The 16271-nt window shown below is 40.1% G+C and overlaps 1 protein-coding gene and 1 long non-coding RNA gene across 10 annotated transcripts in view; one reads left to right on the forward strand and one right to left on the reverse strand.

Annotated features, from left to right (window-relative positions):
• Nucleotides 1-16271, reverse strand: part of CRADD (CASP2 and RIPK1 domain containing adaptor with death domain) — a 224174-nt gene that overhangs the window by 167669 nt on the left and 40234 nt on the right. The gene's annotated exons all lie outside the window — the stretch shown is intronic.
• LOC141275836 (uncharacterized) lies at nucleotides 6290-15040 on the forward strand. The gene is made up of 4 exons (XR_012324262.1): nucleotides 6290-6426; nucleotides 12733-12839; nucleotides 13163-13192; nucleotides 13373-15040. It is a non-coding gene; the product is annotated as an uncharacterized lncRNA (long non-coding RNA).

Here is a 16271-nt window from a genome sequence, read left to right on the forward strand (position 1 = left end):
AGGGCATAAACAGGACCTATTCATCTTCAGGTTCATCACAAAAGCCCAGCAGATCTTGCTGTTTATTCATTCACATAACAAAACTTTACTGAGTACCTACTACGTACAAGAAGCTGTGTTAGGTTTGTTATATTGAATAGAGTGCTTTAAAGGAAATCAGTATAGCCAAGAGAGAATGCCTCAACAGTCCTGCAAGAAATGGACAAACACAAAAAGTCTATCACAACTGCAAAACCAAGGGAGGAAAACAGAAAGGATTAAAAGAGAAAGCATGTCAATGCTGGCAGCAAAGGATGGGTATGCTGGAAGATAAACACACAAAAGCCATAGTAGGAAACAAAAACCAGGTAACAGGAGACTTGCTCAATATTACAGAGGTGACCGCTTATGCATTCTTTAACCAAAAAGCTAAATATATGATGACAGTTAATTGGATTTGAAGAGAAAACCTAAAAACTAAAGAGAAACAAGTGACTTCAAAGTTTTCACATTTGAGTTAAAAACAAGGGAAACACTGGAATATTCCCAAAGGAGCCTAGCCTAGTTTTTAATATCGCATGACATGCACTTGAGAGGCCAAGTGAACTTATGCAAACCATGTTCCTCCCCTGCTTAAAAACCTTCAGGGGTTTCCTGTTCTCTGAATGAAATTCATATTGCTGTCCAGAGCATACAAGGTTCAGCAAGGTCTAGCCCAGCCTGCCTTTCCCTCTACCCCGGATCCTTGCCCCTTTGCTCATGAAGCTCCAACCCGGCTTCTGAAAGGTCCTAGGACACACCAGCTCCTCCCCATCTTAGGACCTTTGAACTTGTTGGCCCTCTATCGAGGATGCTCCTGGCATGGCTACCTCCAACCCATCCTTCAGGTCTCAGCTTCAATGTCACCTCCTCAAACAGACCTTCCCTAACCACCCCAACTCACCCACCCACCCACTCACGTCTTACTCTTTGCTAACACAGTACCCTCATCTGTTTCCATGACAGCAGGGATCTTGCCTATGTCATTAACCATTATATACCCAGAACAGTACCTGGCATTAACTAAGCACATAATATCATTGAAAGAATTCATGTAATCAATATGAAGAGCTAGAGTGCCACCAAGCAGCGCCTGTGTCAAAGCCCTAGAATAGCTGTGAAATTTCTAGTGGCTTCTTGAAAGTCTTATTTCTACTCCTGTTGAGCCTGGCCCATGGGGCAATATCAACCCTCATGGCTGCAAACAGCTTTCAGGTAAACTCCAAAGATAACTGGTTCCAGCCTAACTCCCACAAGAGCCTGCAGATGATTTTTTCTTCCAGAAACTTCCAAGTCTGAGGGTTTACCAAGCCTAGATCAGACCCTAAAGAGGGACTGGATGCCTTGGTTGAGCCAGATACAAATGCCTACACTTTGGGGCCTTCGTGCCTTTGCAGAGCACTTCTCCATCACAACCGCCATACTCATCACCTGAGAAGCTTGTCCCCTCCTGCTCACAGATACACTGCATCTCCACTGGGTCCTGGCTCCCTGCTTCTCAGCCAATGTTCAGGGGGAGAAGGAAAGAATTACCAGAAGATATGTGAGGGGACCACAACGGTGAAGGATGCCACCGTTTATTGAGCTCCATTCTGTGTGAGGCACTTGCACATAACAGCACACTGACTTCAGAACCTAATGTCTTCTCAACCACCCTAGGAAGCAGATCGGATTTTTTCTTTGTTTTATTTCACAAGTTGAGCAAACCACCTAAGGTCACACAGCTAGAGGGTGGCAGAGGCAAGATCTACACATAAGTTTAACTACCTTTAGAAGCTTTATTATTTCTGACATCATTTGGTGTCTTTATAGGCAGTTTTGGGGAAAGGGTGGGAGTGGAGGGGAGGGAAATGCCACGCCTCATATCACTGTCGGGCTCCCTGCATTAACAGGAAAGGAAGAGTTAAGGGGGGGGGAGAAATGAATAATAGAAGGGGAAGTCCCACCTTGTTCTCCCACCTCCCTTCTCTCATACTTCTTACCAGTCCCCTGCCCTGGATCTTGAACCTTCACTAGCAGCTGCCTGACAAGTGCCCTCTCCTGGGTTACATAGGAGGGCATTTCTGCTCTGAGTCCTGCCTAATGGAAACACTTCATTCTTGCTGTACGGCTGCAATATAGTGATGGCTTTCTGGTTTTCCTAATTGGAATTCAACACATTTTTCCATAAAAGAACATTACATTGTGGTTAGAGTTTATAATACCAGTGGCTTTTTTATTAAAAAAATGTATAATAGAGATACACTAATCTGAAATCCAAAACGCTCTGAAAACCAGAAGTTTTTTCATAACTCATTTGGCAGCAAAACCTGACCTGACCTGAACTCATTTGGCCTGAATTCATTTGGAGACAAAACCCGACCTGAACTGACATGAGGCTATTTATAGTTTTTATTTATCCCACTGAGTGTGAATATTCATCAGTTTCACTGCAGAAGTATTAATGTGTTTGATTATAGGATCCTGCTCCAGACCACACTGCAGTGCGACGTAATAACGGGTATACGCACAATATTATCCTTCTCAAAATACAAAACAAAACAAAACTCAAAGTCAGCAAATCTGGCCTCAAAGGTTTTGAATACAGAATTGAAGACCTGTATTTATTCAGATTTAACCTCCTTGAACCCTGGGTTCATTGCAAGTCTGAAATTAGGTCACAGACAACATCATTTCTTTGGGAAAATATATTCTTAATTTCAAACAAGCAACTTAAAAATGAACTTTTGGAACACCACTAATTCATGGGTTGGAAACTATATAAAAGTATACAATAAAGAAAAAATTCTTCATGATAAAAGGTTTCCATTCTGAAAAAAAAAAAAAAATCAGATTCTGCTTCCCATTCTCACAGAATCTTCAGGGAAGCCTTCAGCTTCCAAAAAGAACGGCTAATCTTCTTGGACCTCTCTGTGCACTGAGGAGAGCACTGGAACATTAGAACATGAACCAAGAAAAAGAGAGGGAATACTAGAAATCCTGCTAACTGCTCCCATTCTGCCATTCTGTTCATTCTTATTTCTGCCAAAATTATGTTTTTATAAGTTTAATTGCAATTCAAAGCTAACCTTTCTAGCAGAAGGAAAGCATAAAATGTCCCTTTCAACACAAGATGAGTTCAAAGGAAAATTCCAATCTTCTTATAATCATTTTATGAATGTGATGAATCCTATAGCTGATTACTTTGCTGCCATTTTGTTTTGGCTGCTAGAAAAAAAATCAGAGCCAAATTTATAGCCTAGTTCTAGCACCTGTATAGAATTTTATACTATATTTTCTTTGCATTAAACCTACCCAAAGCAGCCTTGTTATTTTTCTCCTAATTTATTTTCCTTTTGCCTAATTTCTTCATCTACTTATTTTATGTGGTGGTGGTGGTGGGTATGTATGTATGTGTAAATTTCCTCAAAATCTTTTTATAATAAGGTGGAGTCCAGATAAATAAACCAATAAGTAACTGTATGCTTAATAATGCACTGGTGTGGATCCACTTAATTCCAGCTGAAAAGACTTCAGTAATAACAGAACTCTAAATCATTTTGCTTGATTAATTGCACAGATCCTGAGCCCTAATTAAAACCTTCTATATCAGAATGCCCATGACCATCATTCATTACATGAAAATAATCATAAATCAGGGAAAGCAAAAGAAGCACCTTAGCTAAATTGCGTGTTTCAAATATATAGTCACCCGAGATGTGTGGTTGTGATTTGATCATCACCTCACCCCGAGGGCTAAGGAGGCACGAGTTTCAAGTCTCAGCATACATGCTGCCTATCCCTCTGCCCTGTATCTCCAGACCATCAGTTATGTCTCACAGCACCACGTCTGAGCCTGAAACTGGCAGATCGCCACTTCTTGCACCAGGCCCCCTACTCGCTGGAGTTGCTGGAAGAAGGTGACAAAGTCCTAAAGCGTATTCACGAAACTCCCCAAGAGCCAACACTTTCTGTTTTACTGCTGCATCTGATGATCAGCCTTTTCTTTTCAGTAGCTCTAAAGCACTAGAATTTCCCCATGTATAATCCGTACTTCTGAACAGTTGTCTAGTTAAAACCTCTGAAAGGAAAAATTAGAATTTAAATAACGAATGGTAATCAGGATTCATAAATAGTAAATTAGGATGCATAATGTAAGCCTGCACTCCCCTGACCCCAAGCTGTAAGAACTATGCAGCTCTACAAAAAGTGAGGAGGGGGTTTACATGTGCCCTACAATTAGGAAGTTGCATATTCAAGCACATTTTAGGTATGAGTAAGTGGCAGCTAGGTCATGGGATCCGGTTTCTTAGCCAAAATTGGATTCTAGTAGAATTCTATTTGAATATATCAAAAACTCTCCAAGGCTGAAATGAGACTGCAGAGGAAAACCAATCTTTCTTAAATGCAATTATTAGTAGTATATATAGTATTGGTACTACAAACTGACTTCTATCTGATGCTATCTTAATACAATGCCCAAAACAAGAAGATTGGGAAAGGTTTTGCAACATAGAAGTTTGAATTTTTTTAAAAAAAGCATTTATTGTTTTATTAAACCTCTAAAAATTCTTTGTAAGTAATATTTAATGCTACCTGACTTTTTCAGGTCTAATTTCACTTTGCAAAATTTTGAGAATTAAGATGCTTAAAATCTCTTTAAAATGTTGGATTATGACTATAACCATCCCAGGAAAGCTGTACCTAGAAGGATATGGTAAGCAGAATTCTAAAGATGTGCCCCCAAGATTCCCATCCCCATAGTCATAAATCAAGCACTAAGTCAGGTACTGCTGTGAAAAGAATTTGCTGGGTAATTAAGGTTACTAATCATTTGACTTTATCCAGGTGGGCCCAATGGAATTGCATGAGTCCCTTAAAAGCATAGGAACGAAACAGAAGGGGAAGGCAGAGATATTCAAAGCAAAAGGATTCCACACACTATTATTGACTCTGAAGATGGGGGGTGGTGGAGTATGAGTTAAGGAATGTGGAGCTGAGGAAGACCAGCTAGCAAGGAAATGGGACATCAGTCCTACAACCACATGGAACTGAATTCTCCCCCAGGACCTACAGGTAAGAGTCCAGACCTGCTGATATCTTGACATGGGGCCTTGTGAGGACATGAACAGAGAACCCAGAAGAGCCATACTGTGCCCAAAGCTCAGACCCATAGGAAGGTGAGATAATAAATGGGTTTTGTTGTAAGCTACTAACTTTGTGGTGATTTGTTATAGCAGCAATAGAAAACTAGTACAGAGGTAAAGCAAAAAAGAGCCAAAAGATGCACATTTCTGAGTCTAGTAAACTTATTTATCTTTATTTAATGATTTCGGCTAAAGCACAGAACATTCCATAGAAAACTAAAAGTAAACCAAAAACGACCATAACAGAAAATTAGGATATAAGTATCAAATCAAAGGGATTTTTAAAATGAAAACTGTTGCCAATATATCATTTTATTGCTTAATCTCAAGTACTACCTTGAAATGGGAAGTTCTGCCGTTGTTTCTAAGCAGTTCAAAAGAAGATTCATAAGGCACAAAGCAAGAATTTGGAGCCCAAAATGTGGTTATCATTACTATGAAGCTAATCTCTTGTCTTATCATGATCTTCAAGTATATACCACACTCACTAAAATATATGAAAAAAAGGTGTTTAGGCTTTTATTATTTAAAGGAGAACAAGAACCAAGGAGAGAATTCAATTTAATAAAAGGAATAACATTTTAATAATTACAGCTCTCCAGCAACAGAATGGAATGCCTCAAAAAGTGGTCAGAAATGTTATAAAAGAGATTCTTACAATTCCATTTAAAAATTGGCCTAAATGACCTCTACACTCCATTCGAACTCAAATTCTGTGATTCCAACAACTTAGTAACACAGTTAGATTGGCTGCTATACGAATACTGGCATTATCGGAGTACTAGGTAAGTTACATGTGAACACATTAAACTTTAACATTAGGTACCAGGGCAATTCTCACAGCAACATGAATTACTAGCATTCTAAGTTTCTAGGCAGATACGAATATCCAAAAACGAAACTATTTTGAAGGACAGTCTTTTTTTGTTTTTGACTCTACAGAATTCCTTTTCAAAGGCGACGTTTGGATGCATCCTTCTGGTTCTGAAGTGGGAGACGAGAATGGGAAAGAGTCCCTGCCCGGAAGATAAGGGCCCCGGAACACAAGGTGTTAATATTCTGGCGCCGCACAAACACCTGACTCCACTAGCACAGTCTGCCCCTTCAAAACAAAATCTGCCGAACCTGCTCATCACACAAGGACAAGAAATTTCCCGGCAACCTGTGATTGCTAATTTACCGAGGATGGGCAGCAGGCTGTTGAAAGGAACGCCAATTTTCCCGGGATTCTCTTCATGAACACAAATCCAAGTGTTTAATGCAAGATTCACACTTCACTCAGGTTTGTGTTTGGTTTGGTTTGTTTCCTGGAGATTGGCTGAGTTTCCCTGGTTTTGGTAGAGCGAGGAAGAGCCAGTCGCTTCCTAGCTACCTTTCACTAAGGCCAAATTGGACAAATGCAAGTAAACACGTCTTTCAAGTATACCTCTGTCACTCTGGGCGCCGCCTTTGCGTAAGATGCAAGGAACGAAGGGAAACTGCCGAGTCACCCACAGATCACACCCAGGGCGCCCCCGGGGTGGCGGGATGACCAGGCTGCAAAGGACCGCGGAGCGCCCCAGCCAAGCTCTCTGCTTTATCTGCTATTCGCACAGCGCCACCGCACTCACCAGTTCCTAGAGAAGGGATTCTGAGAAAAAAGAAAGAGCCTGGTTCCCTAGAAACATTAAATTAACACAAGGGATCTGGAAACGAAACAGCAGATGCCTGAAAGCCTTCCCCTTGACTGTTTCCTGCCTTCTTGGAAAATCTTTGCGTTAAAATAGATTGGATTACTCTGCACAGCCAGATGCTGCTCGAGAACTTCGTTTTGGGTGAACATGAAAGCAAAGTTTGCCATCTTTTAAAACGATTTTTCTTTCCGAGGTGGTTTGAATAGCGGGTTTGGGTTGTTGATATCTGCTGAGACCTGAAGCTGAGGCTGTCTGCATTACAATAGAGACTTTCCATAACATTGACTTGCAAATCAGATAACAAAAAGCAGGGCGTGCAGAGTAGAAAGGTAGAGCTCCGAAAGAGTAGTGAGAGTTCAGAATCCAGAGATTCACATCTCTGGAAACTGCCTAGAAAGAGCACGGTCCAGCCCCCTTATTTTACAAAGGAGAAAATAATGTAAGTTTTATCTCTAAGCCTACTTACTTTGACCACAGCTTTAAGAACACAGAAAAGTAAAACTAACAGCATTTCCAAAGCGTCAAAAACGGAAGCAGAAAGGCTGATGAGTAATACCTTATCAGCTTCCTCATTCTAAAACCCCATGTACTAACCTCCATCGACCCTATCTGCAAATTAATCTTATATAATTTATACATTCAAACCAAGATTAATAACCATGCACCTTGAGAACAGTGGGCCTTAAGAACAATGTACCACAGTCTCATGTCATCTTTACTTTCATATTTAAACATTTTTGGTAGCTGAGAATAAGATCCAAGTCTTCCTATGAGATACCACGGTTTTACAGAGGAAATAAGGTTTTGACTGTAGTAGCACCTTCCTTGATATTTTAACTTTTTTCTCTTGATAACCTTTAAGGTGGGACTCCATAATCATTAGCCACTATTTTACGTGCATCACGCTTTCTAGTAAATCAGACAGCAACCTGCAGCCCAAAAAGGATTCAATGCTTATCCCAAATTTGGGAGCACAAGATGGGGGAGAAGTATATTACATGATACACTGAACAAAAATAAATTTAAATATCTTTGCCTAAGCGTGAAAGCAACAAAACTCATTTTAAAGCAATACAGTCAGGCATAATCATTTCATCTGTAATTGGGCAAATACAGCTCCATGAGAATAGCAGCCCTCAGTATTTGTTTTAACAACTTACAGGGGATATGCAAAAATCTATCATTCCTCCCTAATATATGGAAAACTAAAGGGCAATTTCATAGCAACTTCAGTGCTTTCTAACGTAACCGTTGAACTTACGAAAAAGCAAGGAAATTTTTTAAATGTTTATAAGAAAGCAAAGGAAAATGCTGCAAAAATTATTTGGCTGGCAGGCCACGGAGAAAGCCGGACTCTTTGCAGGACTCACCAAACTACAGAGCTGTTTTAAAACCGAAACTCAAACAGATTTGCACAGGTATTAAGTATTTTATACAACAAAATTACCAAATGTACATACTTTGATAATCACAAGTAGAATCATTTCCAACTAGTTTGAAAAACCTATAGTTATACAAAAATAACTAAACTACTCTGACAAGAATAAATAACGAGCCACACAATTATTATTAGTCGATGCTGCCCCTAAAAAAAATGACCAGAGAATTTCAAAATGATTAGGAATGATCAAGTATGACTCCTATATTTTCTAGGTAGGTACTGACATTAAGAATGTGGTTTTCACAGAAATATAGTCCACTTATTTTTAATCACAGTAACAAACAAAAATGACTGACTACAAACAAAAATGAATTGATTCAGATAGCTTCTTTTAAAAGTTTTTCTTTTTTCTTATTAAAAGCAAAACCTGTGGTAAACCACAGCGTTAGGGAAGCTTAACAAATTTTAAAATCCCCTCCAAATTATTTTAAAAAAAAAAAGAAAGAAAGAAAAAAGCAGTATTCATGCCATAGAAAAGTGTGGCTAGCTTATAATCCTCCGAATTCCTTTCATGTAGCTAATGGGTATCTCATTTCTGGGACTTCTTCACACTTAATTGAAATGTTAAAGAAAAGGAGAAATATTTAGATGTTGATAAAGTTATTCTAATTACCCTGCTTCACTAACTTCAGCTCATCCAAGTTCAATATCTAGTAAGTGCCTGGTCTGCTTCGGCAGATTTTTCTTTTTCTATTTTAAAAGTCATTACTAAACAAATGAGGTTACTACTAGTTAAAACTCTAAATCCAGATGTCATTTGCTCTGTTGTAAAAATGTGCACAGTATTAGGCAAGTATACTTTTCCTCCCATATATTTTTGTATCTTTGGCCAAACTCCCCCAGTAACGTTTTAGTTTATGGTCTGTATCCTAAAATAAAAACATTTGTATTTTTTGCCATAAAAATCAGTAAACTTCTTTTAAAGTTAGATGCTTCAAAATAAACAATACAAATATTGTATGAAAGTCCTATTATAATTAAAGAAGGTCGTTGGTAATGAGGAAGAAAATTGAAGGCATATTTGCAATAAATCAAAAGCAGAGTTGTCAACAGTAGCCTCCACAATTATTAGTAGTGTTTATTTATAAAATACTGGTCTTTGCATTAATTCAGGAGTATAAGCTGGCAGGGTTTTTTCTTAATAAATGAAAAATAGTTTTTGTACTTTTAAGGTAAGAATGACTATTTTAAAAACGAAGACAACTTCCAGGATCTTTCTCTTTCTCCATCTCAAAACTATGAGTTTTATTTTTATCTTTTTGAATTCTTGAAATTCAATGACATTGTCATAGCTCTGTGAACCAAGATAACAGAAACCACCAACTGTAGGAGCCCTGATGCTTTCGATTATATTTTCCTAGAAAGATTTATATGATATTGATATTTAATCTCAATAGCTTTTTTTTTACAGAAATCCTCCAATGCCAATAAAAGTTAGATAATCTAAATCTCAGTAGTTCAGACAAATTTAGTCCATTGGCATACCCTAAAAACAGGATAATTTAATAAGATCTAAATAACATTATATTCTATATTAAATAATACTTTCAAGACACATGTTCTGTTAAGATAAGCGAGTAACAACCTCAAATCTGTGTTGGAAATGAGCAGGGGACGCATTTTTTTAAAAGGAGAAGAGGCTACATTAACCACTGCTCAAATCTCCCCATTTGGGTGTAGGAGAGAGAGGTGGAAAGTACAGCCAGCCAGGTCCTTTATCCAGGCAGCTGCCCATCTCGGGGCACCACACTTCCATGTCCTGACCATTGTCAATCAGAATAGCTCAGTTTAAGCATCTTTACGGTCAGATACCTTTGTATTTTGCTGGGAGAAGAAAGGGAAAAACAAAAAATATATAAAGCTCTCTTTTCCCAAGCTCCCTGCATCCTTTCAAAATCACACTTTGCTAACAGAAGTTAGTATGATGAAGAAAGAAGCCACCAGGAACCTAAATGATTTCCCTTTAAGACAAGTTTTAAGGCCGAGAGGACACGTTCTTTTTTCTTTCTTTTTCCTTTTTTTCTTTTTTTAAGCCAGACTCTCTGGGTTACTTATGATTTTTATTCTGTTTGAATCTGGTCCCTGTTACCTTTTGTAATTTTCTGGAAAGAAATAAGATTTCCATTGTTTACAAGATAAAACAAGAGGTTGACACTTTACGCACAAAAAAAGAATAACCAAAGGTTACAGTGACGTCAGTTTTAGTTTTTGCTGAGGGCCGGTGGTTTTTTTTTTTCTTTTGTGCAGTGCGGGTGAAACAGGTGTGAGGCACTGACTGTGTGTTCTTAAAGGAGGAGCGGACTTTCACCTTCTGTCAGTGTTATCCTGGTTCTAAGGAGGGGGCCTGCTTTGCCAACTCTTCTGGGTAGACTTCATAACAGATTCAGCAGGCTCTATTCTCTAGGAAGGCTGAAGTTGGCAACCACATCTCATGGAAGATTCCACAAAAGGCTAAATTAGGATGAGATCGTCAACAGGCTTCAAAAAGGCAGAGTTCCAGGCCCCATCCCTGAGGCCAAAGTGGCCTCCTTCAGGTCCTCGTCCCCACAGTCTGACACTCTTGGCCTCTCCTCTCTCCTCTAGCTTCCCACCCCATTCTTCTGCCAGCCCTTCCTTTTTCCTCTAACCCTGCAAAAAGTGAGCAGCACTGTTGTTTTGCTCCAACTGACAAAACAGCTAAGAAACAGCAGAAGAACATGACTGCCCTTTTCAAAATGGGCCACGTGATCACCCTATTTAAATCCAGCTCTTACAGTAAAAAGGAATAGAGAGGGAGGGAGCTGTTTATGAAACTCTCCTACTTGCCTTCATAATACTCTCATCTCCCCTCTCAGCCTCCTAAATACCCAAGTGAAATTATATAATAAGCTGTATTTTCTCACTCTGAAATTTTTCCTTAGTCCAAATTGCTAATGTGGCAGGTTCCAGCTGCCTAAATTCCCTAAACAACATTCCCTGTTCCATAAAAAGCATGCAACTGCAAGCACAGCAGTCCTGCTCCAGTTCTGAGAACTAGAAACTGACTAGCCAGTTCCTTGGCCTGGGGAGGCCGTGAAACAGGCAACATGGACGATTTAAAGGTACACAATATCCGAGGTTCCATTTCACTCCCAGGCAGCCAAAAGTGGCCCAGGAGAGGCCACCCTCCATTTTTTTTCTGACTCTTACACTGATTCCCTGGGAACTACCTCTGCTCCAAAAGAAAACACCCCTCCAATGGAGAAAGGGGGACACTGAATTTCTACTGCTTTTTATGAATGCATTTGTTTCATGAAGAGGGAGAAGAGTTCCACAAAACAGAGTGCCTTAGTTAAGTGACTTGAAAACTGTACATCCCAGAATAGCAAATACAGTAAAGTGCAAAGTTTGAGTCCTTTCTCTTAAATTATTTAATACATCTTCAACATTTACAGAAATAGTCATTGACCTTTCTCTGACACACACAGTATTTGCCTCTACCTCTGGCAAAAATACTACCCAAACCATCCTAAGCAGACATAAATGCTTCATTTTGAGTTTTAAGACTTCAAAGAAAGAAATTCTATAACCTACCTTGGCATTGCCAGACTTCACAACAGCCTTCGTACTTGACAATCAAACAATATCTAATTACTTGGAGTTCCCTGCACCTGCCATGCTAGTACATGTCTCTGTGTCTCTCCACGCGCTTTTTCCTCTAGTTAGAACAGCCTCTCCAACCCCGTCTACACAGTGAGCTCTACTCTTCAGCAGGCGGCCTATGCCACCACTCCTCACCTGTCCCACATCTGAGTCCATCTCTGCCTCCTGTGTCACTTGTATACATACCTGCACTGCCTCTATCAGAGAGTACCATGTCTGTTCATGCATCTGTCTCCCCTGCTGGACTCAAACTCCTCGAGGAACTAATTGTTTTTGTATCTCCAGAGCCTTGCATATTTTGCATGAAAAAAAACAGGTGCTATAAACGAGAACTAACCTGATGTGGCTGTAAAATGACTTCTAGCTTTTAAACATAATGAGCCTAGTGCAAGGCTCATGTACATCCTGCTGGTTGATCCAAACTCTGTCCTGCTGTAGTCTGAAACCATTTGTCCTTGCTCTATCCTCAGAGGAAAAAGAAAAACTGGTCACACTTCTCTGTCCTCTGTATCATAATTAGATGGGGATGGGAGCTGGGGTACGGGAGAATAATCGGGCTACCTAGTCACATCCTAAAAGAAATCAGTGTGGAACTCAAGGAAATTGGTGGATCTATCTAAATTTAACACACCTTCCATCCACCCATCAAAAGTATTTGAAATGCCATTGATGGAAATAAAAGAGAGAATTTACTGTGGAGAACAAAATAAAACTATTAGAAGAAAGAATCTGAGGAAGAGCTGGGGTTAGGTGATGTTTGTAAGTAAAGATGGGAAAAACATAAATGACGGAGGTCAAAACAGAAAGGTTTGAACCTAAGGACCTTAGAAATCATTTTGGTTTCTTTTTCTAGTAACAGGCTGACCACAGACAAGAATAATAAGAACACTATTCTCCAATTCCTACACAACGTCCTGCATTGCTGTTTAAGCATCTAGCGTCATGCTTGCTCTGATAAATGTGAGTGCCACGTACTGATTCATGTCATAGCTCCAGTGGCATGATTTTCTTTGAAGTTCTCTTTATTTATTTTAACAATTTAGGTACCATAATCCTCAAAAGTTTTTCTGGGACTAGATCAAAGGGAGAGAGGCAGAAAAGGGGAGCTAAGATCTCTCGAGGACCTCTTACATGTGCCAGTCACTTTATACACCACCCTCCCAATAAGCCCACTTGGTAGGCATACTTATTCCCATTCTCAATGCAGTTTTAAACCTATATCTATCTGGTTCTAAATCTAGTATTCTTTCTATAAATCATACTATTCCTATTTCTAATTTCAGCCTTAAGAACACAAGAAGGCAGCTTCAAAGGTAAGAAGTATATCATTCATTCATTCAACATTTATTCAAGAGCTACTATGAGCCCGGCACTGTACTTTCTTTCAGAATATAAAACATAAACAAGTTCTGGTGCTTGACTTCAAATTGCTCAAAGTTTAGTGGGAAAGGGACACAAAAACAAATAACTTGTTTTATTCTCTTTTCCCCCAGGCTCTGTATGGAGTTTTGTTTCTCCCCTTTGTCACTTTTTGCTGCCACTTTACTAACTTTCCAAACCTTAGTAGTTGCTTTCCCATGCCTTATTTAAACGTTAATGAAACATGAGTAACCTACACCGTTTCATCAGCTGCCTTCATTGTTAGAATCAGATTCCAGAGGGATGTGAAATTGAACAAACCGTAAATTTGCTCCAGGCACTCTCCATTCCATATTTTTGGAGCATCTAATATAAGGCCCAGTGCTAGCTGGGGAAACAGTAGTGGAAACAAGATAACCAGAGTTCCTGCCCTCATAGAGCTTATCTTCTAACCATTCCAAGACGGGAGGAAGGCAGCAAACAAATCCATGGATTGTGATAGGCTTGTTACGAAGAAAAACCACAGGATGCTGTGAGAAAGTATGTATGGCACAGGGACCTGACCTTCGGCTGGGGGATGAGGAAGGCTTCCCCGCAGAAGTGGCATTAAAGCTGAGATCTATGAGTTGAGTGAAACTCCATGAAGGTGGGCATGGAGGGACAGGAGGGGGAACAGAGAGAAGCATTCCAAGCAGAGGGAACAAAATATGCAAAGGCCTGAAGCTGGAAAGAACACAATGCTTCTGAGGTGAGGAAAGAAGGCAGGTTATAAGAGGGTAAGTGTCCCAAGACAAGCTGGGAAGGTGGCATAGCCAGATGCTTTGGGGCATTGTAGACGACAGTTTGGATTCAAATCTCACCCTAAGAACAAAAGGAACAGACTGAAAGGTTAAAGCTTGTCCACTGAACTCAAATTCCCTGGGCTACCTGTGACTGATATATCAAGAAGAAAACAGTATGAAAAAGTGCTCTGATAAAGGAAAACATATTTAGAATAGAAAGCATAGCGTCATAGGAGAAAGGGTGCTAAACCATGAATGAAAACTAAGGGGTTCTACTCATAGTACTATTATCCTGGGTGGGCCATTTCATCTCTAAATATCTCCACTTCCTCATCTATCAAATAAAAGTACTAAAAAGTTCAAAACTCACATACTCATTGTAAAAGGCAAATGAGATACTACATTTGACATTTCAAAATGCTTTGAGGGGCTTCCCTGGTGGCGCAGTGGTTAAGAATCTACCTGCCAATGCAGGGGACACGGGTTCGAGCCCTGGTCCGGGAAGATCCCACATGCCGCGGAGCAACTAAGCCCGTGTGCCACAACTACTGAGCCTGCGCTCTAGAGCCCGTGAGCCGCAACTACTGAAGCCTGCGCGCCTAGAGCCCATGCTCTGCAATGAGAAGCCTCTGTAATGAGAAGCCCCCGCAATGAGAAGCCCGCACACCGCAACAAAGTGTAGCCCCCGTTCCTGCTCGCTGCAACTAGAGAAAGCCTGCGCACAGCAACGAAGACCCAACGCAGCCTAAAATAAATAAACAAGTAAGTAAATAAATAAATATGCTTTGAATCTCTAAAATGTAAGATCCTTGAGGCAAGGATTTTATCTGTTTTTCACTGCTATAGCTAGCACTTAGAGGATGGATGGATGGATGGATGGATGGATGGATGGATGGATGGATGGAAGGAAGGATGAATGGATGGAAAGAAGGATGGAAGGGAGGGAGGGCAGGAGGACAGGCAGACAAATGGATACAACAAGCACCATACCATGCAAATATGAAGGAAGATGGACCGTGTGTGGACAAAGCCCACCTGGGAGGGCAGCCTCCACAGAAGGACTCATTAGCATAACATCACAAGTGCTTGCCAGCCAGCCGGGCCTGCCCTCAGTGCCAGTGCACCAGGCACCTCCAGCAGCTGTTCTAGAGGACTGGCCAGTTGGTCAGCCAGCACAGGATCCGAAGCCCATGACATACACGTCCTCAGTGTAGTAAGTGACAGGGGGTGACTATGAGAAATGAAACCACTGCCCTTCATGCTGCTTCTTCCTGAGAGACCAGTCCCTGACAAGGGCCCCAAGGCCAGGCACTATGTACACATCCTTCTCTGTTAATACAGTCCATCACTTCAGACTCTTATTCTTTTGGTTTACCGAATGTAGTACATGATCAATTCTATATAACTTCTTTAGCTTTTCTTATATTGCATAGTCCTGGCTATGTGTACCCAGTTTCTTAAAGAATTGAAACTAAAGGTAAAAAACAAAGAGGGAAAATATAAAAAGCCCTTAAGAGGTTCTTTGATATTTATTAGCTTCCATAGCAATGACAATAGTTACCATTCACTGAATATCTACTTTGCTCCAAACACAGAGTTTGACACTTGGCCTATCATCTCTAATCCTCACAACATCTGACAAAGTAAGCATTATGGAGGACCCCATTTCATGGAGGAGAAAATTCGGGCTCAGCACATAAGTGACTTGCCCAAGATTATGGGGTTATTAAGGGGCACAGCCAGGGTTCAAATGTGGGTTCATTAGACAGTACAACATACATTCTTTCCATTATACTACATATTATTATAAAAATATTCTAAATAAGATTGAACTATACATAATCATTAAAGCAACCTAAGCATGTACTTGTGTCAGATGCTATTAAGCTCTTTATAAAAATTATCTCACTTAATCTTCTCAACAGCCCTGTAAGGTTGGTATTTTTGAGATGAAGAAACTGAGAGAGACCTAGAGAGACTGGGTAACTTGCAGGTAACTGCACTACTATGCAGGAGAGTTTGGATTTTAACACAGGTCCGCCTGACTCCAAAATGCACCCTCTTTAACTGCTACATAAGAGTTGCACTATTCAAATAGTATCGGTGTAACTTATATACCTTTGAAAGAGAATGTCAAAACAGAAAAACAGGGTCAATAAACCACTTTAAAGATAATTTAAAATAACAACTGCATTAAGACACTATCTCTAAGAGCCCATTACTAACCACTTTCTCGGTGATTGTCACCTCG

Source organism: Tursiops truncatus, chromosome 11, assembly GCF_011762595.2.
Source record: "Tursiops truncatus isolate mTurTru1 chromosome 11, mTurTru1.mat.Y, whole genome shotgun sequence".
In the NCBI taxonomy this organism is placed as follows: domain Eukaryota; kingdom Metazoa; phylum Chordata; class Mammalia; order Artiodactyla; family Delphinidae; genus Tursiops; species Tursiops truncatus.